Source organism: Anas platyrhynchos, chromosome 10, assembly GCF_047663525.1.
Source record: "Anas platyrhynchos isolate ZD024472 breed Pekin duck chromosome 10, IASCAAS_PekinDuck_T2T, whole genome shotgun sequence".
NCBI classification, from domain to species: Eukaryota; Metazoa; Chordata; class Aves; order Anseriformes; family Anatidae; genus Anas; species Anas platyrhynchos.
The window spans coordinates 12,710,364-12,737,300 of record NC_092596.1 but is presented as its reverse complement, the minus strand read 5'-3'; the positions used below and the strand labels follow the sequence as shown (position 1 = coordinate 12,737,300).

At 35.8% G+C, this 26,937-nt stretch overlaps 1 long non-coding RNA gene across 2 annotated transcripts; it reads right to left on the bottom strand.

Moving 5' to 3' along the window:
• Positions 1-26,581, bottom strand: LOC139998530 (uncharacterized). Of its 2 annotated transcripts, none has more exons than XR_002401275.2 (3): positions 26,487-26,581; positions 3,215-3,296; positions 1-99 (listed from the first exon to the last, which is right to left on the bottom strand). It is a non-coding gene; the product is annotated as an uncharacterized lncRNA (long non-coding RNA). The 2 variants fall into 2 exon arrangements; XR_001189245.5 differs by lacking the exon at positions 26,487-26,581 and adding an exon at positions 26,212-26,425.
• Between the last annotated feature and the right edge of the window lie 356 nt (positions 26,582-26,937).

The following is a 26,937-nucleotide window of genomic DNA, read 5'->3' as shown; positions in this document are numbered from 1 at the left end:
ATCAGCTCAGTTATTTATTGTCAAGATTGAGATATATTGACACTTCATGTGCTCACAGTTAACTAGTCCAAACTATTGTTCCATGGACCAAATAAAGCCCTGAAAGAAAGCAGAAAAAAAATCTGAACATGTAAATAGATTAAGGAGTCATCTGCTGTGACACTATTTCTGCACATAAACTGCAACATCCAGAATTAACGCACAGGTCCACAGGTAGAAAACAGGAAATAAAAGCTGCTAACTTTAGAAGTCAATTTCACATTATCCAGTTTTACCAAGAAAAAAATGACATTTAAAATTAATATTAATCATATTCCAGGACACTAATGAGAATGTGAAAATTACCACATTTCCATATTTACCTTAAATTATCATCCCATTAACAGAGACATGCAGAGCCACACTTCTGAACTTTCCAATCACAAAAATACATCCATTCCAAAGTTTACATATTGCAACAATCCTATTGAAAGTAGATCTACATTTCTGCATGAAGTTAGCCATTTTGCTTTATCTTTTCAGGACTGGGGTCAACCACATTCTTCTGTGTTTACAATTCAAGGTTTACAGTGAAGGAGCATAGAATACAACTTGGAAGTGGAACAACAGAGATTCAAACTCATTAAGGTAACATTAAATAGATCATTAAAATTCTCTGTCAATCATTTAAATATTCAATCATCTTATTAGGATAAAGTATTATTGGCATCACTTAATAGAAGCAATTCCAAGCACCAACTGTTTCCCAAAATCTCAAAGATAATTACTTATATAAGTTACATGATTTATGGATACCACAGAAGTAAATGCTATAACTTAAGATAACAAATCAAAATATAACCATCAAAAAAAAGGCACAAAAAACCCCCCACAAACTCTTGCAAATTCCAGTTCCTTAATACATAAGGAATGATTCAATGGCCCTTTAAATAATGAAAAAGCTATCATCACTTTCAAGGTTATTACTGCTAAAAGAAGAAGGGCCTGTAATTCTCCTCCTACTTTCAACTGAAAGTTAAGTTTCAGCTAAAATCTAAGCTAAAATAAGTCTTCATCTGGAAAGGAAGACTTGATATATGTTGAGATTCCTTAATAGCTTTCCTGTACATTTTCTTTTAAACTGTTGTCATTGTTATCTTCCATATTTTGGAGCTTGAATTCATTCTGAAAATGTAGCACCACTATGGGCACACATTATGTGGTTATTTATGGCAGTGACATTCACAGAGATTTGAGTACTGAAGAAGCGATACCAGTGTTTTGAAAGCCTCGCTGAGAACAAAATGATCACTTCAAAAAATTTTGTTGGAAACTGAAGAAGTCACAAGCAACATAAGACTTCCCTGTTGAAGAGACTAATAGCTATTGACAGCTACGAAACATTAATTTTCATGTTTATTAATATTTAAGTCCTTCAATTCAACTTTCAAAACATACCTCTGGGACTTATAAGATTAATAACTGCATTTCATTATTTTTTTTTATCTTCCAGAAATTAATATCAGATCTTCTGGGTTGCCAAAGTTCAGACAGCAAATTCCTCATCCTATTTGTCCATACAAATAGCTTCAGAGATTTAACTGTACTACGAATTATTACAGTCGTGTTCACACTCTTGTACATTTACCCAGTTGTCCATCAAAAACAAGCTTCCAAAAATGCTCTTATCACCACAATAGAATAGCTTTTCAACAACATATCTGATGTTTAGCACTAATGCTTTGCACCATAGGGCAAGACACGGATTATGGAATACTGACAAGGACACGTTTTAAACCATTGTTTTTAATTGGTAACTACTATTTTGCTAATCAGTAGAAAGAGAAGGCAAAACTTTTAGAATAGTTAGAATTCAAATATTTAGAATTTAGAACATTCATTGATTTGTGCAGATAAATATATGAAATCATTACCAGAGACAAATAGCTACAAAGGTAAACTTCCTGTTCTGCAAAGCAGTGAACTCTTCTACCTCTTCCTCCCACCCCCCAAAAAAGTGCCATTTGAAATAAGCACAAAGCTCTGTTTTTCCAAAAACATAATCTTAAAAAAAAAAGGTTTAACTATGAGAAGTATCTCTTTCAACACATGTCCCTATAAGGGTGTTTAAGTCACAGTAACAGTATATTTTTCATTCTGAATGCTGGACAGGATTCAGCTCTTCAGGGAAAATCATATAAATTAAGATAATACCTTACAGTGCCATCTACTGCTAAAAATTTTAGCTACTAATTATTCTAATTTATATGCAATCGGCAACGCTTTAGTACAAAAACCCTTAGGAAACATAATTCAAAAGTGAAGAAAGATGGTATAGCATGGCTAATTATATGATATAACACAAATTATTGCCAAATCAATAGCTACATGGATTAGACAAAATTAATCCAAGAAGGTAATTATCAAACTTGGATAAAGTACGAACAGTTTAATCTTCTCTTCCCACCCCCTCCCGCCTCCCCCTTTCCCCTTCTTATTTTCTCTTCCTGCAGTTTAATTTTGAGGAATCACTTTTAGGCCTTACTGCATGTATGTGCATACTAAAAGGAAATCTTTGGAACAACAAGCCTTTTTGCAACAACAGTGCTTAAGGTGAAATATAACAATGTCCCCACGAGTATATTTTACCATTATAATACAAACAATTTTGCAAATAAGTATCTAAACACCTGTAATGAACAAGAAATCTTGGGACATTTGTTAAGTTTGTACTATGAAGCCCAGTATCTGGAGGGCAGGAAGGATAAGTATTTGTAACCCTCAGCAGAACCATTTTAGCTCCAAATGCATACCACAATTAATGATATATTTTTTAAAGAAATTGCTCATCTCAAAACACAGCTAAGACAAGTGTCCAGAGACAGAAATTGTGCAACTCTCAAGGGCAGAACTGGACGTTCTGTAGATGACACCACTCCTAACAAAGAACCAGAACAGGAGATGAGGGTAGCAAAGGACAACGAAGCAACAAAGAAACCATCTTTCGAAGCTGCTACAAAAAAATAGTCAATTTTGATATTTCTGTTAAAATTATCATCCAGTAAATTCTAATGTCTCCACTTGTATTAAACAAGGCACGTCTCTAGCACTGTTACAAGACTTGACATGTGTTCTGATGGTATACAAAGTCTCCAACACAAGATTTTGATCACATCTGTAAAATCATTTAGATACATATTTTAAATTTGACTATTTAGAAAGATATGCAACTTACAGATCCATTTCTGGATTTTCCTGCTGGCAGTGTTACATGTAGTGTCTTCTGGGCATCTTCATCTGTATTTCTGTATAAGATTCTGAAATAAGAGGTTTTCTGTAACTACATAGCAGGAAATTTGCAGGCATAGTGTTCTGGGTATTCATCAAGACACATAACAAAAAAAGAGCTTCTCATGCATACTTTAAGAAAAGTGGTTAGCTAAAGTGAAGAGATACCTCAACATGAAGAAATACCTCTTTTTCCAACATCAAAGCATACTTTTCAAATTGATGAAACTAAAATTTGTGTCATGTTTATACACCTACATCCACTGGAAGTTAGGATTTGACAAATTCAGCTACAAAACTTGAACTAATCTGTATTCAAAGCATATTAATTTTCATACGCAATCAGCTGCCAGGCACTTGATCTGAGACTCATCATTCTTCCCCATGAGTACATTTTATTACTTCACTTAAAGGTTACAAAGATAATTTCCAAAATATATTGATTTGCTATTCACCTAGTCTTCCTCAGCTGCAGGAACTGTTTTGCCCCCAGAGCTGACAATCTGAACATTAAACACCTGATAACACCAGCATCATTTTTTCTGGCATGTTTTAGCACTGCTATTCCTAGCTATTTATGAATTTCATTATTGCAAAAATGCGAATTATTAAATGAACGATTACCATGTCAGATTGCAACTCTTGGCACACATATATTTAATTTACATGTTTCTTTTTATAGTTTTATCATTTTATTTATGAATATATCCAGCACTGTGGCAGAAAATATAAAACAAAGTGAAAAGAGGCTATGATTGCTTTTTCAATAAAAAGGGAGATAATTTTACAGTGTTATTAGGGTTACAGAATGACAATTGATCTATCATTGGCCAGTCTTGATAGTTTTGTGTGTTTTTTTTTTTTTTTTTTTTTTAAAGTTTTACACATTTAATGCTCTGATGATTCATGCACCAGATTGTCAGTATTGTTAGCACTAACGATTGTTTTGGGCGCAATGATAACTTGCTAAATATAATCTCTCATTGAACAGAAATGTTCATACTAATCTTCAGCAACTGGATAGTTGCAGAACTGGATTGTGACTGCAGTTTTTCCAGTTGACCCCTTAGGACTGAATAGCACTGAGTTTCATATTTTGTGACACAGTTCCCAAGTATATCATCCTTAACAGAACAATCCCAGTGAAGATTTTGCACATCTCCCAGAGTACATCCAATAAGTGTACACATCCTTGCTAGTTCAAATATTCATCACATCAGCTCAGTGTTTGCCCAGGAAGCCTTATAAAGTTTCCCTACTGCCAACAAGAAAAAAAAAAACAACTTGGAATTTTAATGTAGCTTTACTAAGTGGAAAGCACTTATTTGCCAAAAGTAATTTTATTCTTATGAAAGAAAATAATTTTGATAACACTCAGCTGAGAAGCATTTCTGATATCAAGAAGTGGTCATCAGAACCAGAGAAGCAGCAGCCCTGCAATAACTGCTAAGCTATTGATCAAAAAGCCCACTTAAACAGGAGAGCAACATTCAGATTCCAGCCCTGCATTCACCAGGTAGGTTTCTTTCCAGGAGCCAGTGGGTGCCTTGGGAATGGTCCCTCAATCTCTTCAACTGGACTGATTTGATTTTATATGAATAAATATTAACTGCAGCAGCAGCGGCTCTCCATAGCCCACATGAGTACTATAACCACTGAGCTATAAAATCAGGGCTTCTCTCTTGCTCTCCAGCAAAATAAATACTTAACTATTTAGGCAGTGAAAGAGTTCAAATGAAAAAAATCAAGAAAGATAAGAAAGTAACCATCTCAGTATCCCAATAATTAGGTCTTTCAAATGGACTGTGCAGTCCATGCTGGAAAACCCTGGTTTCTCTCTGCCCGTGGAAGATTTCTGCTCTGATACAGACCAGTACAGTATTTGAGTCCCAGACATGTTATTAAAAACGCTTACTACCCAACTGAGTAAGCAGCAACTTGTATGCTCACCACAATTTCAGAGATGAGAAATAGAACAGCTGTACTGTACTTGATACCCCATACGGAGTGATATTACTCATTTTCTCAGTGCTCCCAACACACATTTCTACCTGGAAGGTTTGGTAGATTATTTTACTGTGGCCTCCAGAAACAGGCTCTGGTATCTTTGCTGCCTCTCACAGGATATAACCAAGATCAATCAGCACCTAACCATCGAGGCCTGCAGCTTCCTCTCTTGGAGCAGCTGAATCAATCTCTCAAGTAACACCTAAACTCTGGTTACAGTATCTCAGCATTCCTGCTAACCTGTATTCAGACATGGCCTTCAGCTCCTACATACACACACACACTTAACTACAACAATAATTTACTCCCCAAAACAGCTACAGTTAAATTTCCCTCTGATGAATCATATTACTGGAAACTAGCTTTCAGAAATAATTGTTGCTTTTTTCTTTCTTGCAGTGATGAAATATATATTTATGTATTTTATATATAAAATTGTGGTGTTGGAATATCAGTTTCTTTTAATCAGATTTTCAGGATAGAATTAAAAACTACCAGGCTTTAAACAGAGAATTATGTAGCACTCCATTGCAAAGCCATGTGTACAGAATGACACCATTATTTATGCTGTCTTTCATATGACAGAGGTTTCTTCATTTAGATATGCTGCATGAAAAATAGATCTTCTGCTCCTAGTAAAATTAAATGTTACTGATGCAGGCATTTTTCCTGAAGTCTATTTTTGATAGACGTCTGTTGCATTGGATCACTTTTTCTAATCAAGCTTTGCATAACTAAATGGTGACAGTAGAAGGAATATAGATAAATATTTTTAGCTGAGACTAGACTGAGTGATTTCTGCCCCCATAATCAAGTTAACCTTGTACAGCTGCTTTAGTTCTTTTAAAAACACAGCTTGCCTGATCTATATTACTACTTATATGTGAATAAACCTGTTTACCAGATCTGTTTTATTATTTCATGGCAACTGCCACATGACAATACACACTGACTGCATGTAATTCATATGAAAATAAAATTGACATTTAACTCTGGAGAAGTCCATAGACTTCATTGACGTATTCTTAAAGACAGCTATTGAGTTCTTGTAGGCTGCACTCTGTTTTTTAACAACTGGTCAAACCATATCTAAATTTGAGGATATGCAAGGCAGAAGAATTTATGTTTTATACAGTAAGGAATATTACTGCTATACTAACGATCTCACATAAATAGAAAGATCAAGCCAGAAGAGTCAGCAACAGAGTTAAATAAGTTTTCTGTTTGTTTTTAAATGAAGACACTGTTATTACTCTGAACCACTCATCTCTAGTTGAACTAGCACTGGTGAGATACACATGTAGACCCACTAATTGTCCACATAGGAACAGCAGAACTGGAACAAAATTTAGAGTTATATTTGCTTACTAATACAATTAGAAGAAGGAATGAGACAAGTAAGAGTGAAAACTGTCCATTATAGCTGCAAGAAGTTCAGTTGTCTCACATGGTTTACAAAATTTAGCTTTTGTACACAGAAGTAAACAGTAATATGCCTAGCAGCTACCCATAACTTCCCAACCTGAATACAAAGCATTCTGGTATGCTTTGAGGCCCAAGCAGAAGCCTTGAACGGTGCAAAACACAGAATTCTGCAGCCACTAAAATGTTTTAAGCATCTCTCCCCAACTACATTACTAAATTATATATCTTTACACATGTGGTAATTATGTAATGGATGACAGACTATTTATTAAAAAGCAAAGCAGCCAAATTCATTTAAAAAGAGGAGAAGGGGGGGGGGGGAACAGATGCCTTTATGAGCAGGCTGCAAACTAAACTATTTCCAGAGCCCTCATGTATTTGCTGCAACAAGCAAACAATTCAAGACTGCTGGGTAATGTATTTTTAGAGATGCAACAAAATCAGATACTACCTTCCTTGTGAAGGAAGATCTTTAGAACTGAAACCAAAACCTGTAAGACCTGCAAGTGTTCTCATTCCTTGTTCTGTCCCTACCCTCCAGCAATAAAATTCCTCATTCTTGTTGAGTTATCACAGAAAATGTGCGTTGTTCCACTCCAACAAGACTTGCAGAATCCAGCCCCTCACTACAGAATAAAACAAAATGGGCCACAAATCTGCTCCAATATTCAGCAATTCATTTGTCTCATCACTACTCACGCATGCAAGTAGTAAAGAAGTGAAATAAAAATGTAAGCACTAGAGAACAATAGTCTAAACAGCTTTAGCTTTATACAACTACCAATTATAATGCAGACAACCAATGCAAGCACTGTCTTTCACTGTTAGAGAAACCTGTTTAAACACATTGTATGGTTTGAAAGACAGGAGATGGCAAAGAGGCAGGAGACACTACAAAGCAAGTGTTTTCCTCATAACAATAGTACCGGTTCCATCTGGAAAACACAACACTAGGAGTTCACCCATATGACAATACTTCAAAGGGCAACAAGCCTTACATCAATAACTGGAGCTTATTTAGGTACAGAGAGTGTGCTTAATTTCTGCTACTACCATTTATCAGTAACTCAATTTTTTGAGGTTTGGGGTAAAGATTTAAAAGATCCCTCCCCCCACACACAGACTGGGTAACCTCTGTTTTCCTTCAGCTTCACTTCTGTACAAACATACTACTTTTTTCCTTATTACTTTATTTCCCCTCTCCACTGGAAATATGAATTTTCAAAAGGAAGACTAACTATCTTCAGAGGAAAATAGAAAAGTTAACAAGTTTTAAGTTTAATTAATGCTTTTTATTTCTCCCCTTTTCATGAAGTTACCTAGGCTAGAAGGAATAAGTAACTCCATACCTTGTTTTTGAAAAGTATTTTTCAAACATTATTTTAAAAAGACCTTGAATTTAACTGAATGAGTTAGCAGCTGGTACAGCCTTATCCACATACCCCAACAACTGTTGGCTCTTCATTTTTATTTTTAAATATGGAAGCAGCCTTATGCTGATACAACTGTCCTTTTTCATTTCTGAATGACAGGGGCAAACTTTGGTCACAGAAGGCAAATTGTACAGATACATGAACCAACAGTAACCACCTGGAGTAAGAGGAAGCTAAGGATGTGATTTATTCCATCAAAATGAGTAATCTAGGAAATCTCTCATGGAATTGATTACAAGGCAAAGTTACCTGCTGATCCTGCATGAAGAATATGCCCATTCTATTTTATTGATTAGATAAATAATACCCTGTTTTCTCTTGTTGTTTTGTAATTTTGCAGAGTAGACATCAGTCTGCACTGTAAACACATTCATTGGGAGACCATATAAAAATACTGAGAAGGAGAAAGGCTGAACATCTGATAGAGCTCAGTCTCTCCCTGTATCAATAAGAAACCCTGACAAAAGTTAACTCATATTTATTGCTCCTTAACACATTGCTCTTAACTCCAAAGCAAATAGTTTATAAACATGTTTTTTTTTTTTTTTTTTGTTAAAAATAATAGAAAAAAATCAAGTATATGCTTCTGCACAAGATTGCTCCCCACCACCATTCACATTAAATTTAGAATTTGGAGTGAAGTCAAAAGGTGTCAGCCTAAATGATCCACAAAGCCTCTGAAGAGATTTTACCAAGGAAGGAAAGAACTATAAAGCGAAGACATACTTTATACAAAAAAGTACAGGGATGGTGAGATCAAGCTTATTACTTGATACTTATTACTTAAGTATCCTATTGATCCTGAGTTTTTATGGGTGAAGGATTAATTGGTCAAGAATGTTATTTCAGAATTCTCTCTACATCACTTGAAAAGAAATTTATTTAACATCAATTAAATTAGTTAAATTTAATTAACACCTGCTTCCAAGAAGACTGTCATCTCATAGGTCTATATAAACAGATACAGGTAAAATTGTCAGATTACATATGTATAAATCTGTTTTTTATGAAAGTATCCAATTGTACCATCTCATTCACACTAGATGTTTCCTTTTAACTTAGATGATTCATTATGGCCCTAGCAAGAGAGATTCAGCATTGAACTTATTAGAATACAAGAGTAAAAAAATAAAAAGAGTAACAGACTATTACTATTGGAGAGCCCATCTGACGAGCATGGGAAAGTAGAAAGGCGGAATGATTGGAAGAGATGAAGTTAACAATTACACTATGTAACAAAAAATTAATATTGCATAGCCACAAAGCTATAAAGCAATGCGTTTGTGTGCACTTAAGGTTATTTTTTATGTGTGTATATACATATATATATATATAAAATGAAACAGCCTATGTGTCTACATGAATAAAGTGTCAGAGCCATATAAGATGCTTGAAATGAGCATTAGATAATACACTTTAACTGCTATTGCTATAGGAGTAACAAAACCCAAAACACAAGCTTGAGAAATGTTTTAGTGCTATAACTTCTGGTTCACTCAATTTCCTTTACAGACATGGTTGGAATAGATAGCCCAGAACTACTCATCACCCTGTCTCCTCTTGGGATGTAACAGCAGGTACAAATCACAGATTTCATAGTGCTAAAGAGCTAGATTTTATTTATACATTAGTCAAACAATATCTGTTTCTTCCTCTTCTTTTTCCTCCTTAAATGAGGAAATTATTATACCTAGAAAATAAATAGCATTCTAGCAACTACTCAAACATGCAGATACCACAAACGCCTGTATCTTTTCAGATGGAAATGGAGTTGCTTAGTTTAAGGACATTTTGCTAAAATAATAGACCAAATTCTGCCATCCATTCTCTCAATACTATTGGCAACTGGAAGCACAATTTAGCAGAAAGTTAGAGGTAAGTAAAAGTACCACTTGAAGCTGCCTTTTGTAAAAAATGAAGAGGGAAATAATCTTTCACGTTTGAATTTGCATTTAATAGCTACATTCAGTACTATTAACTAACATTTTAAGGTTATAACACATTTTAGTCACTATTCCATCCACATTCATTGTTTGAGTTACTTTATTTTGAGTTAGCATTTACTCTTCTGAAACATGGCAATTGCAGTAGAACCCTAATAAATTATTTACACTTTCAAAGACCAAAAGCTTATTAAAATTTACCTGGAAGAGGACATCTGTGCTTTGCTCAAAAACTGAAAATGTAAGTTAACATCTTCTGCCCTGATTCTTTTTTCACTTCGTAAGTATCATCCTCAGTTAGAATTGTGCAAATGAGAAATTAAGCCCAGGGCACAAGAAGGGATTATTCTTGGAGGTCTTTAACACATTCCGAGCTCTCCACTGGGCTATAATTTTCAGTTACTGCAAGAAAAGTACTGCAGACACTCACAGCTATCAATATTGAAAAAGAAGTCTCAATAATACAAGTCCCTACATTATGTTTTCAAAGCATAGAGCTGTCATGTACATAGACATGCTAGCAGACAACCTTTTCAGACTGATGGCTAACAGATGGTGGACATGACGTAGTCAGAACCTGAAGGTGTACCTGTTGGCCCTGGTACTCCTACACTGAAGAAAGCAAAGAATGTGATGCTGAGGTCAAAAGATTAATCAGTGGTAAGTGAATGCGAGCAGTAACTGATCCAACCAGAAAAGGTTTGTTTTATGTGAGAGTGTTTGCTTTGCATATGATCTTCACACAGCAAGTCCAGAGAACATAATAGAATGAAATTTTGGGATGTGCTAAAATAACGTGAAATCTGTAAAGTATATGCCTTCTAAATGGCCATTAGTATCCTAGCTCTTCAAAGCACCTTAAATTTCAACAGTTTATTCCTCTGTAGTTAACATCAGTTAAGACAGTGGTATTACTTGTCCAGACATGGTGAGTTACTGCAGTTTTGACTTACAAAGAGAACCAAAACACCTTTGTATATTCCAATAGACAGCTGAACCTACTGTTTACAAATAACACCGCTAAAGGATACTCTTATCTCTGCTGCATCCACTCCATGTCAGCACAAGCATTTGCATAGTGACAGGACAAACTGATCCAGGTTAAAAATAATTCATTTTTCAAGGGCAGTTTTAAGCTTCATTAGGTCTCCGGTCCAGTTCACTAAGCAACTTCACTAACACTTCAGCTGACATAACAAGTTTACACAAAACACTGACTGGTTGCATGAGAGAAGGAAACGTCAAGTTTCATCAAGGTTCAGTGATGACACCCCTGAGCGTACATACCACCTAACACTCGCAGTCAACAGAAGATTCCTTCCCACTCTATAGATTAGATTTAAGTGAGATGTAAAATGCAGAGCTTTCAAGAGCTAAGGTACTCAAAATCCAATGGATGACTACAACTTCAAGTCTTAGGAAGACTTTTATTATATGTACATTTTACAGGAATACATAATATCACATTTGAATAATTGGATCAGAAGTTGAGTTCCATTCCCATGGGTACCACAAACTTCATAATTTTAGTAAAGGTATTTAACCAATAGGTAAAAATTTCTGTTTTCTCCCATCAGCCTGGAAATAGACTTTAATCTTAGCTTCTCAGTTAACCCATCTATTAACATGGTAGAGAAAGCAATAAGGTGTCTAATTAATATGTATTCTCAGTATACTGATGTCTTCGATAAGTTATTGTACAAAAATAAGGACAGCATGGCATCTAAATTATCCAGATTTGAAGACCAGATACCTACTATCACCCAGGTAGAATATGTAGTCTTCTTTTTAAACATCCCATACCTCTAAAGATAAAGTCAAGCTTCCAACATGTGTAAATAAGCTTTAGATAACAAGCAATTGCAACACAAGATAGCTTATCTAGCAAAGAATAATCAACAATAGCCTGAAGGCAGAAGCTGACATCTCAAAAATGACATATGATATAGGGAGGTAGTGATCTAATTCCTGGGGCTTAAGAATTAGAGGTAAATCCCACACACTGAGTGCAACAGCAACAACAAAGGAGAGCTTGTGGAACAGCAGAGAAAGCAGCACCAAAAGCCACGGAAAACACTTTTTGGATCTACCATGTGAATGGATGCAAGAGCAAGTTTGTCAACCTTAGAGAAAAGAATGCTGTGTGAAATGAAAGAGAAAGAACCTGTTAAGAACTTTAGCTAGACTATGCTATGATTTGTAAAGAGCTTAGAAGTCTACGGTTTAATTAAGATTAGCAGAAGAGACCACAATGAGAGTAGCTATAGGATGAGCAAAGGACTGAAGACAGAGCTCCTGGTCAAACTCCCAAGAGAGAGTGTTTTAGCTCCATCTTAGATGTTAAGTGTCAAAAGATTGTGTGGAATATTTACTGCAGATTCCTGCAAGGTTGGTGCAGGTCAGCATTGGTAAAAAAAAAAAAAAAAAAGAAAAAAAACACAAACAGGGTGTTCTGCAGCTTCAGCTAGAAAAAGACAGCTGAAAACTGTGTAAAAGCAATACTTAGGGCCATCTAAGACAGAACTTAAAATATTTAAGTACAAAGGAGTTTGTTTTGATTTTATTTCAAGAGTAAATAGGAAGTATACGTGCAGTCATGAATGAAGACAGACAAGAAAAAGTAAGCTGAGGGAGTTGTATATGAAGAGATCAGAGAACGAAAGGGAAAATAAAATGGAAGAAATCACAGGAGTCACTTCTCTGATAAAATACAAGTGAGGTTTCTGTGGAGAGTATGGATGAGGTAGTGATTTTTTGCAGCTGAAGACCCCTGATGGAGCAAATGAAGAAGAAAAGTTGCTAATGAGGAGTAGCGTAGGGCAGGCAAAAAGAGGGAAGGAGAATTTCAATACAAATAATTGTGTGGAAAACAGAATAGTTTATACAGTTTACAATGCAATTCCTACCCAGAGCTTCTTCCATACAGAGATGAAAAGCTGTTATTTGAAGCATATGGAATAGGAGAAAGCTAGGACCACTGCCCCAGAACTTGTAATGAACTCAAAAAAAAAAAAAAATCAGCAGATGCAGCAAATTCCTCTCTCCATTCATATCATTATTTTCTAGTAATAGCTTGAAGCTGATTTATTTTCTTTGCATCATATTATCATGCTACACAAAGTTCAATGAGCTATAGATAGCTATAGCACATTATATTAATATGACAAAGTAATCTCATCTCTATAGAAAGGAAAATTTTCCGTTGACAGGAAAATATTGCACTAAACTGGAAGAAGCAGACAGTGTCCTTTCAAGCAGAACAGGTCTGGGAGAAACAGTTTAATAATAAGCGGTTTATATGTCCTGATGTGTACTGTGCATAGTGCACACCAAAGATGATTTATAGTTAAGAATCAAGAAGAGAATGAAGGCTGAAAGTAACAGTGAAAGCCAGCAGATCTGCTGGTCATCGTCGTGACAAAATGTTGTGGGTTTATCACAAGAAAGAGATGGAGATTTACACATAGAAGCACTTGCCATCCTGTCATACTGTTCAGGCTGACCAAGCTTCCTCAAGAAAGCAAGTACAGGGCAGATCAAATCAACACAGTAAAAAAAAAAACTATTAGTTTGTGTGACCTTTCTGGAACAAGGAGCTGAAATAATTCATTTTACTGCAGCACTTTTAGCAAAAGGCTGACAAGGGAGTACATAGCTTTCTATTCCAAAGTGGCATTACCTATGTGCCTGCAAAAACAGAGGTGAGTCAGCCTAGGATTAAGTTAATATTTAACAGGTTGCAAAGAAGACAGTTCAACATCACTATGCATAAACAGAGAACTCTCATGGGGAGGGGATCTTTGTTAACAATGCCTTTGCAACACTGAACTAACTGTGCAGCCAGATCTGTTCTCTTTGATTTACAGATCATTGTGTCGCCTGTTTGTCCAGCAGTCTTCAAAGGCTCAGGTTTAGAAGCATCTTTGCTTCCTTGCTTTTCAGGTATGGATATGAGCACTGAGTGGTAGTGCTGTATGTATGAGCACCTCTGGAAAATAGACAGTCTGGCAGACACACACACCTGGAGCCTTTCTAGTTGGGCTTCACTACTAGTAGGTTCCCCTGCTCTCCAAGGATGAGGACAGCACACACTTGTTATCAGTACTTTTTAACCGCTCAATACATATTTGTGTCCGTCCCTCATCACTCTTTGAGGGAATGTCTGAATACAAGCATGTTGATATTGTATATCAGCTCTTTGCCCAGGGCCAATTTCAAGCTCACTGTTTATGCAGGGTCTGCTGGGAATACACTTTAAATACTGCTGTTCAGATATTAATACATCACATAATGGAGTGTATGCAAATGTAGCCATGAACATGCATCAAAAATATAAAAAAATACAAGATATTGAAACATGTCATGCACAAAGAAAAGCAGATACATTATGTACTCTAGAGACTGTTCACTGATGAAAGCCATAGGAAAATTTCTCTGCTGTTAAATTGCAAGTCTTCAGAAATATACTCTTACACTTAATACATCACACTTAAAGTAATCTGTAAGCACTGCCTTCAAAACCAGAGTAGGGCCTCTGCTCAGCCCTTAAGCAGAAAGCTACTTTAAGTTCAGTCTTGAAATAATTGAGCACTGATGCAAGTGCTTTAATCTCCAGTGCTAGAAGTGGGACTCCAGCTTGCTAAACTGGAAGCATCCCTATACTATACCATAGCATAAAAGTAAGAAGCAGTTTTACACATGATAAAGTATGTTTCTGTGTGTACATATTTTTATTAGTAAAATCTGAAGTACATCACCTAAAATATTAGATAACAATTTAACTTCAGAGAGATTTAAAGAAAAAATCAACACTGCACTTCCTTGAAGACCTGCGACCATTATTTTGCATTACACAGTGCCTTACTTCATAGCTTAAGTTTCATGAAAGGAGAAAGATTGCTGTAATCTTCTCACTGAAGTTAAGTTAGTTTATTTAGTTCATTACAGGTTCTAGGCTATTTACTTCATTACTATACCTCAGCTGCAACATGGCAGCCCATTCTTCTACATAGCCTTTTCAGATCAGGTCTTGGCACATACAAACATAGCTTCTCCCCATCCAAAAGCCAGTCACATCCAGTCTGGGTTCACAGTTCAGTTTTGGAAACCCTAATGACTCAGCTGCCCTAAGGGTTCAACAGCCAGGACCAGGATGGAACAGAATAGCTGGATTCCCTTGTAGAAATAAGTTCAAGGCTGTGTTTAAGAATAAGTTAATCAATTTCGCATTTTACTTTCCTGTAAGAATAACTTTGAGACCAACTTTGTGGTAACAGAGGACCTCTTTTCTCACAAGTATTCACCTCCCATATATGCATCCTCACAGCACTGGCACACAACTAATGATAGAAATCATTAGCATGTAGGTGAGATCTCATCCTGAGATCCTTTCTGCAAGGGGTTCCAGCCACAGATGGGACTTGCAGCATCCCAAAGTCAAACTAAGTTTAAGGTTGCCACAAGGGTAATGCAGATAACTTCAGATCATCTCAGGATCTCTTACCTTTTAGGCCCATACAAGGATTCCTTCAACCAATTTTAGCTCTTAAATCTTTAAATCTCTCCAAAATCAATACAGATGATAATGAGGCCAACAGTATCACTATCACCTGTATACACAGGTATACATCATTGTTTCTTTGTTTTAGCTTCTGCCAAGTCTTACCATACTTCCAGAGCACACACAACACTAGGCATCCCCAAACTACTATTTATTTCACTATCCCTCAACTGTGAGCTCTCACTAGATGGTGTTTTTCCACTTTAAAAACCAGAAGCATTGCTATTCAGTAGAGAAGTCAGACATTTCAGGTCTGTTTATGATCTCTGCTATAACTCCTTGGATCCACAAGTGTTTAGACTGAAGAGAAACACTACACCCATTTGTTTTTTCCCAGAAGCACATGCATTTGCTGAAAGGCAACATCCCAGCAGTTTCACACTAAACCTGACTCTGCCTCTCCCCTGACATTCATTTTAGCTGTAAGCCTCCACTTTCCCCACTAATATGCACTGTGAATAACTATGTCAGCCTAAAAAAGCAACATTACTTAAAAAATAGACCAAATTATTTCCCGTTTAATTGTGTAAGTATCACTGGGCTTAAAATACAATCAGGATCCTGAAGTGTTTTGCTAGGCTAGTCTAGCCAATCCTAAAATATTGCAGAGGAGAAAGTAACAGTATAATTGGACATAGAGAGCCATTGTGTTTAGATTCTTGATATATATATATATCACAAGCAAATCTCATTCTTGTGTTAAGACAATTTTGTTATTGCGTTATTTCTTCCCTCTTCTGTTTACAATGGTAGCTTTTTTCCTTTCCCTTTCCTTCTTCAAAATTGACCTGCTGCATCCATATCAATAAAAGGAGAAAGGTGTCTTTGGCAGGTACATTAAATAAAGTCTATAGACAGCAATTCAGGGAAGAAGAATAGAACAGAATCAAGTGATCTGATTGCTGCTAGGGAAACAACAGACTGATACTTCAGCTGAGGAAGCGTTACTCTGCTAAGTGAAATGGAAAGCATTTTTAACAAGTGGATGAGTACGGTTCTAAAAGAGGTTGAAGAAAGAAGAAAACTGAGTGTCAGCAGTCCTTCAAAACAAATGATAACGCTATATTTGCTAAGTTCCTTGAGATGGGCCTTTGTCACTGAGGTATCTAGAACATTTGAAGCAATATTCAAAGCAGCAATATTTCCATTTACAATGGTAGCTTATTCAGGAAAGTCAAGTTTCTTTTTCCCCACCTAACATAAAGCAGCTGGCCATTGATCCAAGTGTTGTGTTTCCATAGTTTCTGATCACAATCAAGAGCCAAAGCAACATGTTGCTACCATATCCGTATTTTTTTTTTTTTGAAGTACACACTGTTATAGAGCATGACATTCAGTGAAATATCCTCACCGATGAGGATCAACTGGTACAAGACAAGTTCTTTGTGATACAGTAGTATCTTATGTAACCTTAGTGTAACTAAGCATAAAAAGGATTATTTTTTTAAACATTTATTTGCATATAGTATTTAAAGTAGACTGCATACATGATTTTAACAATGAAATAGAGATAAGATACAAACATTGAATTCAAAATATTTTACTGAGTCAAAAAATCCTTCAGGACACTTCAATTCTAGAAACATTTTATTAAATTAACTAGTTTATTTGGAAAAGTATAACCAAGTCTTACCTTGCTCCTCCTTCAGACAATATAAAAATTTGAAAGTTAAATGAAAGCTCAGACTAAGTGGACTGAAAAAAATCAATCACATTTTAATCACTTAGACCATTTCTTTTTCTCAGTAACTTTTCCTTGTACCACAAGCAATAAATTACCTATTTCCCATTAGAGAAAGCAACTACCTTGAAATATCTTTCAGCATCAAGGTGGTCCTCCAACTCCCTTGGTAGCAACAGCTTCTGCTTTCAGATAGTTCAGCTAGATATATTAACCAGTCAAACCCAAAACAGTGCTCTCCCTTTTCATTTAGCTTTCAAGTTTTCAAGCTCTCTTCAGGTTTGAAATAAAAGCTGAAGAACCAAGAAACTCAACTGTTTTCTGTCAACCATTTTGGCTGGTCTACAAAAATGATATTACTGTTACTGTAAATATACAAGTTTAATAAATATTCTGACACCAAACCTAAAAATGAGTGCTATAGGCTTGATAATACAACCCACCAACACAATTCCAGCATGTTTAAAAACTAATACTCTTGCAGCCAATTTTACAGAGAGACTATTTAGATATTAATGTGATGTGCAAGAACATAAAATATTATGATCATGTTGCTTATAACGACTAAATTAACTTTAACCACAAGTAGTGCTGCTCAGTTTTCGTTACATGCATCTTTAAAATAGAGAGCATTGGAGAATCTGATTCCCAAATTATGTGACAAAATATTATCTACTATGAATTACCTAACTAACTAAGAAAGGGTCAGTCAGATAAACAGTAAGTACATCATCTTCACTTAAAGCTTTCTAATGTCAATAGGTCACGTTACCGTTATAATCTTGTGCTTTAAGATTATAAATTAATGCTTGCATTTAAGGAGCATTTGCACTGGTCTGCTAAAATTTCATGCCAGTAGTATATTATTTAATGCTTTAATTTAAGGCTTCAGAAATGAAATTCTGTTATCAAGACCAGCACTCAAGTCTCATGCAAATACTGGTAATAATATTAGTCAATTTAACAAGGCATGATGAAAGCTTTAAATCAATATCCTGACAAATAGAATAACCCAAAACAAACCTTTTCACACAGCACTTAAATCTGAACAACAGACTGAAGTTACTGCCTTAAACAATCTGCTTTAAAATATATAATTTTCTGCAAACACCTATATATTTGCTAGCCACTCTGTAATTTCCCTGTGTTATAATGGGGTCAGTTTGTAAACCCAGTAAAAGTAATAGCACAACACTAACAATTAGCAAGTCAAAACAGAAGGGTGTTTGGGACATTATTATGGATCTTTACATATATCTAAAAGTAGAAACAACCATAACTAATAATTATAGCAGAGATTGAGTAATAGCAAATGAAATTACTACATTTATTACATTATGGAAATGTATATATAATTATTACATTAAATATATGTATATTATATGTATTATTATATGTATACATATAATACATATATTATATATATGTATTAATGTATATATAATTATTACATTATGGAAAAAATAGACAAGTGGTGCTACTTTGAATTCCGAGTTCTTTTCCTTCCAAATTCAACAGTAAGCAGATGAGAACTACAGGGCGAAAAGGTTGCTATTACTGATCTAACACTTCAGAGCATTTGTACAAGAATAAGATATTATAGGCATATTATAGGCCATATAAAACTGAATTTTTGAAGTAAAAATAGGCTAAAAATCTTTGCTGAGGTCAGCTACTTGTAAGTAAAGTAGAGCACGACACAATCAAATGTCTGGATCAATGTAATTGCACTGAGAGAGATGAAAGGAAACCACTTGCATTAAGAATCACACTGTAATTTACACAGGTCCCCTTATCTTACTTCCACTGAAGTCAACAGCACATTTTCATCAACTTCAATGGGATTGCTGATGGGCCATGAATTATCCTTGGATGCACATCATAGGGTCTCTAATTCCTGCCTTTTATTCTACCTGGTTGATGAGAGGTAACCTCACAGACACGTCATTATAGCTGGCATACTTACCTTAATAAGGAATTTTGAATGATGGTATTTTGTTCTATCACCAACCTTTTCTGAACAAAATGAATACCATGTCAGAGTTGTTATTGGTGAACTGCTCAGCTCCACTGAAACTTCATAATATGATGGGATAGATACTGAGTTACTCTTGACAGGTGATAGAGACATTTAATAACATGCACTTAAGTCAGTTGAATAGTTTTGAAAGGGGTGGGGGACTTATGGAGGTAGACCACTACTTCTGGAGTTATATAAATATAAAAGCAGAACAAACACGGAGTCTCTTCAGCAAGAAAGCCACTATAACCTTTGCCAGTTTTACTTCCTAGATGTGAGTAACCATGGATTTGGTCAAATAAGCCTGGTAGTTATGAAACAGTAGAAACCACTGCACTCTACTTAGGCACATTTAATACAGTTACAGCATCTATTGAACATGAAAGACAGGGTTCAAGTGAGTGAGACTTAACATCAGCCCATGAGACTAGACAAATCTCTCTTAAATCCTTCCTCCCCTGCACATAGACTTTATATACTAAGCAAAACATTATTAGACAAGCTTCACTGATATACATAGACACTTCCTATGTACTGCAGTGTTAAATGTAAAATTCATCATTACTCACATACATACATTTACATATGTAGGCAGATAAACATCTGCTAGGAGCACATTTGCTGCTCTGGGCTGCAGAGCAGCAAAGATCATAGTGACTGAGATACATTCTCAAGCTTTTCTCTTTCTCCGGCATTTTCAGCTAATGAGCCTCCAGGATCATCAGCTTTATAATTGTATTTGCAATGTATGCAGCTTCACTATTAGCATGAAAAATTCCGTGACTGAGGCAATTCCTAGATTTAGATATCCTGTGCTATTATGGACACCTCACTAACATCCACCAGGTTATACTGAATTAAGAACCTCACTCTCAACAAACAAATAGATACATGTGGACTAAGACAGTGTAAGACTAAACTGAAGGACCAAAGTAATTCATAGTAATACCTGAATCATTTTTACCTCTTCAAGAATCCCAACAATACAAGAAGAAAAGCTGCTGTTGACCATGTAATAGCCCAAAAATCCCTTAAGAAATATCCTTCCTGTTCAATTATTACAGCCAATTATAATATATACCATATTTATGATAAAAAAGGGACCATAGGATACATTGTATAGCAAGGAAAGAATTTGCAATTAAAAATAAGTCTTATACCTTGATACAATTAGTACAAAATGCCAGCCTTCTCTCTACGCAGGGAGTTATCCTGCTGACAGCTACAGAAGTCATTCACATGAATGAAGAACTTTTTTTTTTTTTAAAAAAAAAAGCCTATACAATTTTTCCTCGTCTAATTCAGACAATACCTTTCAGCAATCTCTAGATGTTGTTACTTCTCTGCCTCTTTTTTGTATGTGTCCCTGCTGCTGGGCAGGGAGGTTGCACCTCCACCCTAGTAATAATACAATGACAAGATCTTTTGCTTCAACTCCCTGGAATGAAAATAAGGATGCCTGGCTTGGAAGGGTACTATGGTAAGACATCTGAGCTAAAAACAAACAAAAAAACCAAAACAGACACACCCAGGTTCATCTCACTTCCATTCTCTACTTACGGTTAAGCTCCCAAACATGAGAAAGTGAGGGAAGGAGAGCACAGGAGTAAGCAAGCAAGCAAACAGTAACTCAAATATGAAGCCTAGAGGCCAAGCCACATGTTGGAAAAAGATTTTTTTTTTTTCCCCAGTTACCAATGGAAGCCCTCAAGTGCAAGCTTGTGAAGTTGGACCCAGCACAGCACATCCAACACCCAAGGGTTCACATCACAAAACTTAACTTCCTTTCTTCAATAATTATCTATTCTGGCAGTTAGTCCTCCCCATACACTTTGTCAACCTTCATACTTGAATTGTGATTACTCACTTCAAATAACATAATTTGTAGCAATGTTGACAAGCATAATTCTTAATGTTACTTGAAAGTTGGTTTTGAACATCCATTTGGACTTGCTCTTGAGTCATCCTTCAAATTAAAGAGCAGGTTTTGTCAGTAAGGCGTATGCCCTGTTTTTCTTCTGAGGCATTCATGAGTGCTTGTCAGTACTCCTGTTTCCTTTAAAATTTCTCACTTGACATATCCCAACCTCATGCCAAGCTTTCTACTACTGTATTACACCTGTGGCTCAGCCATATCTGTTACGCTGCAGCACCTGAGATTTTCATTAGGCACTACAACAAGTGAAGGTCAGTTCCCTTGAGTTTCATTTCTTGATTTTTGGTTCTAATGCACATCCTTTCTGATAAGACACCTAGGAAGTATAGGAACATATTTCTAATAAAGATCAACTCAGCTGGTGAAACATTAGTCTGTGCACAGCTTGCGCTCCATCATTTTGGCACATCAGCATAAAAGAGGGAAAGATGGTTACATGCGAACTAGTCCATTCCCTTATCTCTTTTCCACTCTTTTGTGCACACAATGACTAATCCATTATACCTATTATCCAGCCACCAACAATAGGGCAGTATAACAGCAGCTTAGATTCACAGTACAGTTAAAATCCAAACTGCTTAAAGCAGAGTCTATCAGAATGATGTAGCAAGAACTAACAGAAATTTCACATTTCTCCCAAATGGAAGTGATTACTCTAAAAACAAACACCCCACTTTTTCCTATAGAACATTTTCCAAAGTCCAGATATTCTGAAAGATTAATTATAAATAGGAAACTTAACAATTTCAATGTTTTGTTTTCTACACTTTATGGAGAAGGGGGGAGATAAAAATAGGAAAGAATAAGTAATGAAGGATAAGGAAGGATAAGTAATGAAAGTATTTTTTGAGAGCTTCCAGCAGCAATCATTTCAGCTGATATTGACAGTGATACTAAACACAGCAATGTGCATATTCTTTAAGTCTACTGTTCCCTTTCAATGAAGCATTTAGCAGGGACATGAGTCTGGAACAAGCCTGTAACACCAAACACCTCCTTATGCAATAACCTTCAAATGCCTATTAACTACCTAAACATTTTAACACTCTGACAGTATTCTACATTCCAAAGACTTCAGTGCCACAGAGTGACAGTTACCTAAAACCTATAACTATCTGAACAAGGACTTGGGGGTAGTGAGAAGGTGACTAATTTTTCCTGCCCCTTTCCCTCCCCAAGCATACAAAAGTAAAAAATAAAACTATGATCTACTGAAAACCAAAAAGTAAATTAAGTAAATTTTGGGAAGAATTTACATTCAGGAAAAAAAAAAAAAGAAAGATTACCATGAGAATATTTTACACATTAAAAGCTCAAGCGTACCTTTAAGATCCTAAATTCAGACTCAGCTTCACTATAGACTGTGTGCTGAGAAAAACTTCCACAGCTCTTGCTGCACGCTTGTTTGTACTGCTCCTGTACAGTAAAACCCACGGGCTCCAACAGGCAATGTCCTTGAAGCACTGCTTTTCTACATAAGCTGATCCTGCATGTGGCTGAAGGTTACCAATAGCAGGGAACACTTGGTACCTCCTCAGAAATTTTACCTCCAGAGACTGGTGACATAACTTCTATAACTTTTATCCATCCATAATTATCTGTGGCTCTGAATCCATACTGCCACCCAGTGAATGGAAACAGTTGAGATGTCTCTTTCCAGAGCACACTGGCATTAAGAGATTAGATGTTTGGTTGGGGGTGTACAATTTTGGAAATACACAAAATATTTTTCCTTTGCATATCAATTTAAATTTTTTTTACTTTTAAAATATAGAACGAGAAAAATCAGGTATTTTGTTTTTGCTAAATCATTTGTTACTTTTTTGGGGAAACCTTACTAAAATACTGTACATACAAATTATTTCTAAATCTAAAGCCCATGCCCCTAATGGATTTCATGAGATACTAACAGTTCTCTCACATAAGTAAACAAATCCTGCTCAAAATAGATCATACTTCCCTTTATCTGCTTACACATCTGGTTAGCTGATTGATGGAGTCCAAAGGAGAGATGTAATAGTTTCATTGGCTTCTTTTGGTGAGCAGATGGTTTTTCAGACTCTTTTGATTTAGTTTAAAAAATGAATATAAATTCAACTGTAAACAGCAGCATTTTAAAGTAAGATTACAATGCAAAAGCATATTTTAAATATACATACATGGAGCAACAGCTTCATCTAGAGAAGTTTGAGCCTGACTGTCTAATACAAAGCAAAAGGAAAACACAAGGGAACTTTAGATTCATAGCACTGTCATCAACAAAGTGTTGTTAGAGTACTTCCCTTTTAATAAAGCTGGCAGCTGTGTGGGGTAAGCTGCCTTTCCTCTTTCCCTCAGCTATGCTTGTAAATGCTAGGAAGTCTGATTAAAAGTAGCTGGTTTGTAGCTCATTCACAGCAAGCTAGAGAGGGAAGACTAGGCCGATACAGCCTGGAAAGGAAACGTGGTAACTCAGGGGAGAACAGGGCCACTTTTTGTTAGGGATTTCTATAGCACTTCCAGCAGCATTATAAATGAGCAGGTGCACATCCTATGAAAGCAATCTTTTGCAAGAAAGCTGTTCTAGCCAACATTTCTCTAAAGACTTTAAAGGGCGCTAATTTACTATATCCAATGCAAATGAGATACAGAATTGAGTGGGCAACAAAGTCAGGTTTGGTAACTTGAAGTGAAGAGTTACTTCTGTGCATTTCTTGACCACAGCTACAGTTTGGAAAGCCTGATAGTCCACAGTTACAAAACAAAATTCAAGCAAATTTACAGTATAGTCTTAGCCTTCACACAACTTCAGCATCATGGTCAGCACATCCACAGCCATCTCTCTGCTGAAGTTCCGCAAACAGATTTTGAATCAAGGGTGAGTCATAATTCTAAATCAATACACAAATTTGACCCCAAAACTACTACTTTATCTCTCCAATCAGGCCTTTGCCAGTATACTTCAGCTGTTATCATCTTATCCAGGAGAGCACAGCCAATATTGAACCCTAATTTTTGTTTAGTATGTTAAAATATTTTTAAGTCCAATTACTCTTGTCCCCTAGTTTTTAAGGGATTTAGAACTACAAATTGAAGTAGCTTGCAGAAAATCAGCTTTAGCAGCATTTCTCATTCTTTGAGCGTTACCAAAAAGTATTTTTTAAAGAGGTCAGAAAGAAATGAAAAGGAGAATAGCAATTGATGTTACAACTGTTTATAGGAAAAATAAAGTTGCAAAGCCATTCAGTTCTTCATCCATCCTTTCCCCCCCCCCCCCCCCCCCTTCTTTTGGAAGTTTACTGTGTATTTGCACTACTTCAGAGAAGAGGGGAAAAGGTACAACTCTATTGCACTGGAAATAACCACCCAGTCATTGACAAATAACATTCCTGTAGCTATAAGCTGTATTAATTCTAGCTCTCTGGTAGGGAATAGCATCACTTTTTGCTTGAAAACAAATCTTACTGGAGAAGTTTACTGGTTCTAGCAAGCCTTTCATCCATAAGAAGTCCTCTGAATCAGATGAAGTTTTCCATCATAAGCAGATAGAATAAAAAACAAATTTAATAGACACTCTATCCAGAACAATCCATATTTACATAAGCTCAGTACAACTATTTGCTTACATAAACTCTGATTTACAGAAAAAATCTGATGAAGTTATTTGGCCTAAATTATTTCACTGTCTATGCTGTTCCCAGCATCTACTTTCCCTCAATATTTTAATGATCTTCCATCACAAGGTAAATTTTAATTTGTTCATGGGACTATTACGTTTACTTATAAGTGAAATATTGTTAGATATGGATAACTCAAAATAGTTTAGATAGCCTAAATAACCATTCTACAGGAATTTCTGTACTAGTATGTAAAAAATACAGCAAGAGTGCAAAACGTAACTCCATGCCACCAATCTACTTACAGATTTGAGGAAGCTAGTCGAACATTTTACAGCTACAAAATACAGATGATGCCTCTTTCACAAATAATTTGCATCTATAACATGTGCAAGGCCTAAATATTTTTTTAAAAAAAGAAAGCAAACCTTGAAGCAGTAAGAAAATATTTGTTCACCACAATTTCTCTTAAAAAACAAACAAACAAAAAACAAACGACATATACTATAATGTTTCTCTCAAATTACTACTGAATTACACCAGATAATCAAAAACCCATGGAAAACCACTGAGTTTAGAGGCAAGAATGTATCAGAGCGTATTAGAAGTGGTATTCAGACATAATTACTGTTATATCTTCAATTAGTAAAGAAAACAGTTATAGCTTTAAACACAAAGAAAACGTGATTCAAGTACTGAAGTTAAAAAAAAAAAAAAAAAAGACAAATTGAAGCAGCAGTGGCATAGCAATTTGTTGTGAAATCATCAACAGGTAAGTTTTCAACACTCCCAGTAACTACATTCAGCAGAATGAAATTTCCACTGCAGAAACCTTCTCTGCTTTCACATAAAAGAGACATTCACATTGTAGAGCTTAGGGATATGGTTTAGTGGGGACTGTTAGTGTTAGGTCAGAGATTGGACTTGATGATCTTGAGGTCTCTTCCAACCTAGAAATTCTGTGATTCTATGATAATTATAGCTATAAGCTTACTTTAGCTATATGAATATAACTCCAAAGTATTTAAGTTAAATATGCAGCTCTATGAAAGTTAGAGAGAAAAGTTTCATGCACAAATGCTCAGTATTTATGTGGGTATATCAGCAAACCAATCCTTTTTTCTTTCTGAACACTCAGTTGCATCTTAAAACAATATTCCAGCATCTTTTAGATATTTATAACATGTAAAAACATCACTAATAAAATCCTCAATCCCAACTGTAGTTGAGATCTAATAACAGTAAAAATAAGAATAATTTAAGAAACAAACAAACCAAAACCAGTAGTTGATTCCCTCCAGGCAGCTTGCACATATAAAGTGCTAAAATAAAAGAAATTTTACCTTAAGTAACAATCAGAATTAGCATCCTGCATCACATGTATGCTTGAATGCTTGAGCAGCAATAAACTAGAACACACAACTAATTAAGTGTTCTTTTAAGAGAAAATTGCTGATAACATTTTGGTTCAGGTGTACATTTGTTTTTTTGAGAAATAATAAACATTCAAAAGCATGCACCAGAATACAACTACACAGACTCAAGCCCCTTCTTTTTGTATCATAATATCAGGGAACAACTTCAGTGAAGAAATAAACCTTATAGATTAGGTACTAACCTCAACTGCTCAGTAAGCCTCAGGAAAACTTCCCTGTAGCCCCTTCTGAGACTGATAAAAACTACCTGGGAAATATGTTTCAGCTGGGCCAAAATGGAGCCTGATGAGGCCCAACGGGCAGTGAGGGATATCAGATGAAACAAATAACATCATCAAGGATGCTGTGCAGGGGCACTGTTATTCATCAGCTTTGAGTTTGCTTGATGCGGTTTACAGCAGGACAAACCCAGTCTTTTCTATGCTCTATCTGCCTTGCTTTTGTGGTTGGGGGAACTTAGCATGTCTTCCCTGGGGTCTGCTGAAGTGCTCTTGCTCACACTAGAATGTGCTAACTCCTGAATCCTATGCTAGTCCTGTTTAACAATGGAACATAAGAATACATATGAAATGGTATACCATAAATGGATAGAATATAGTAGCCTTTTTCAAGTGAATTTTCCACAGTAACCCT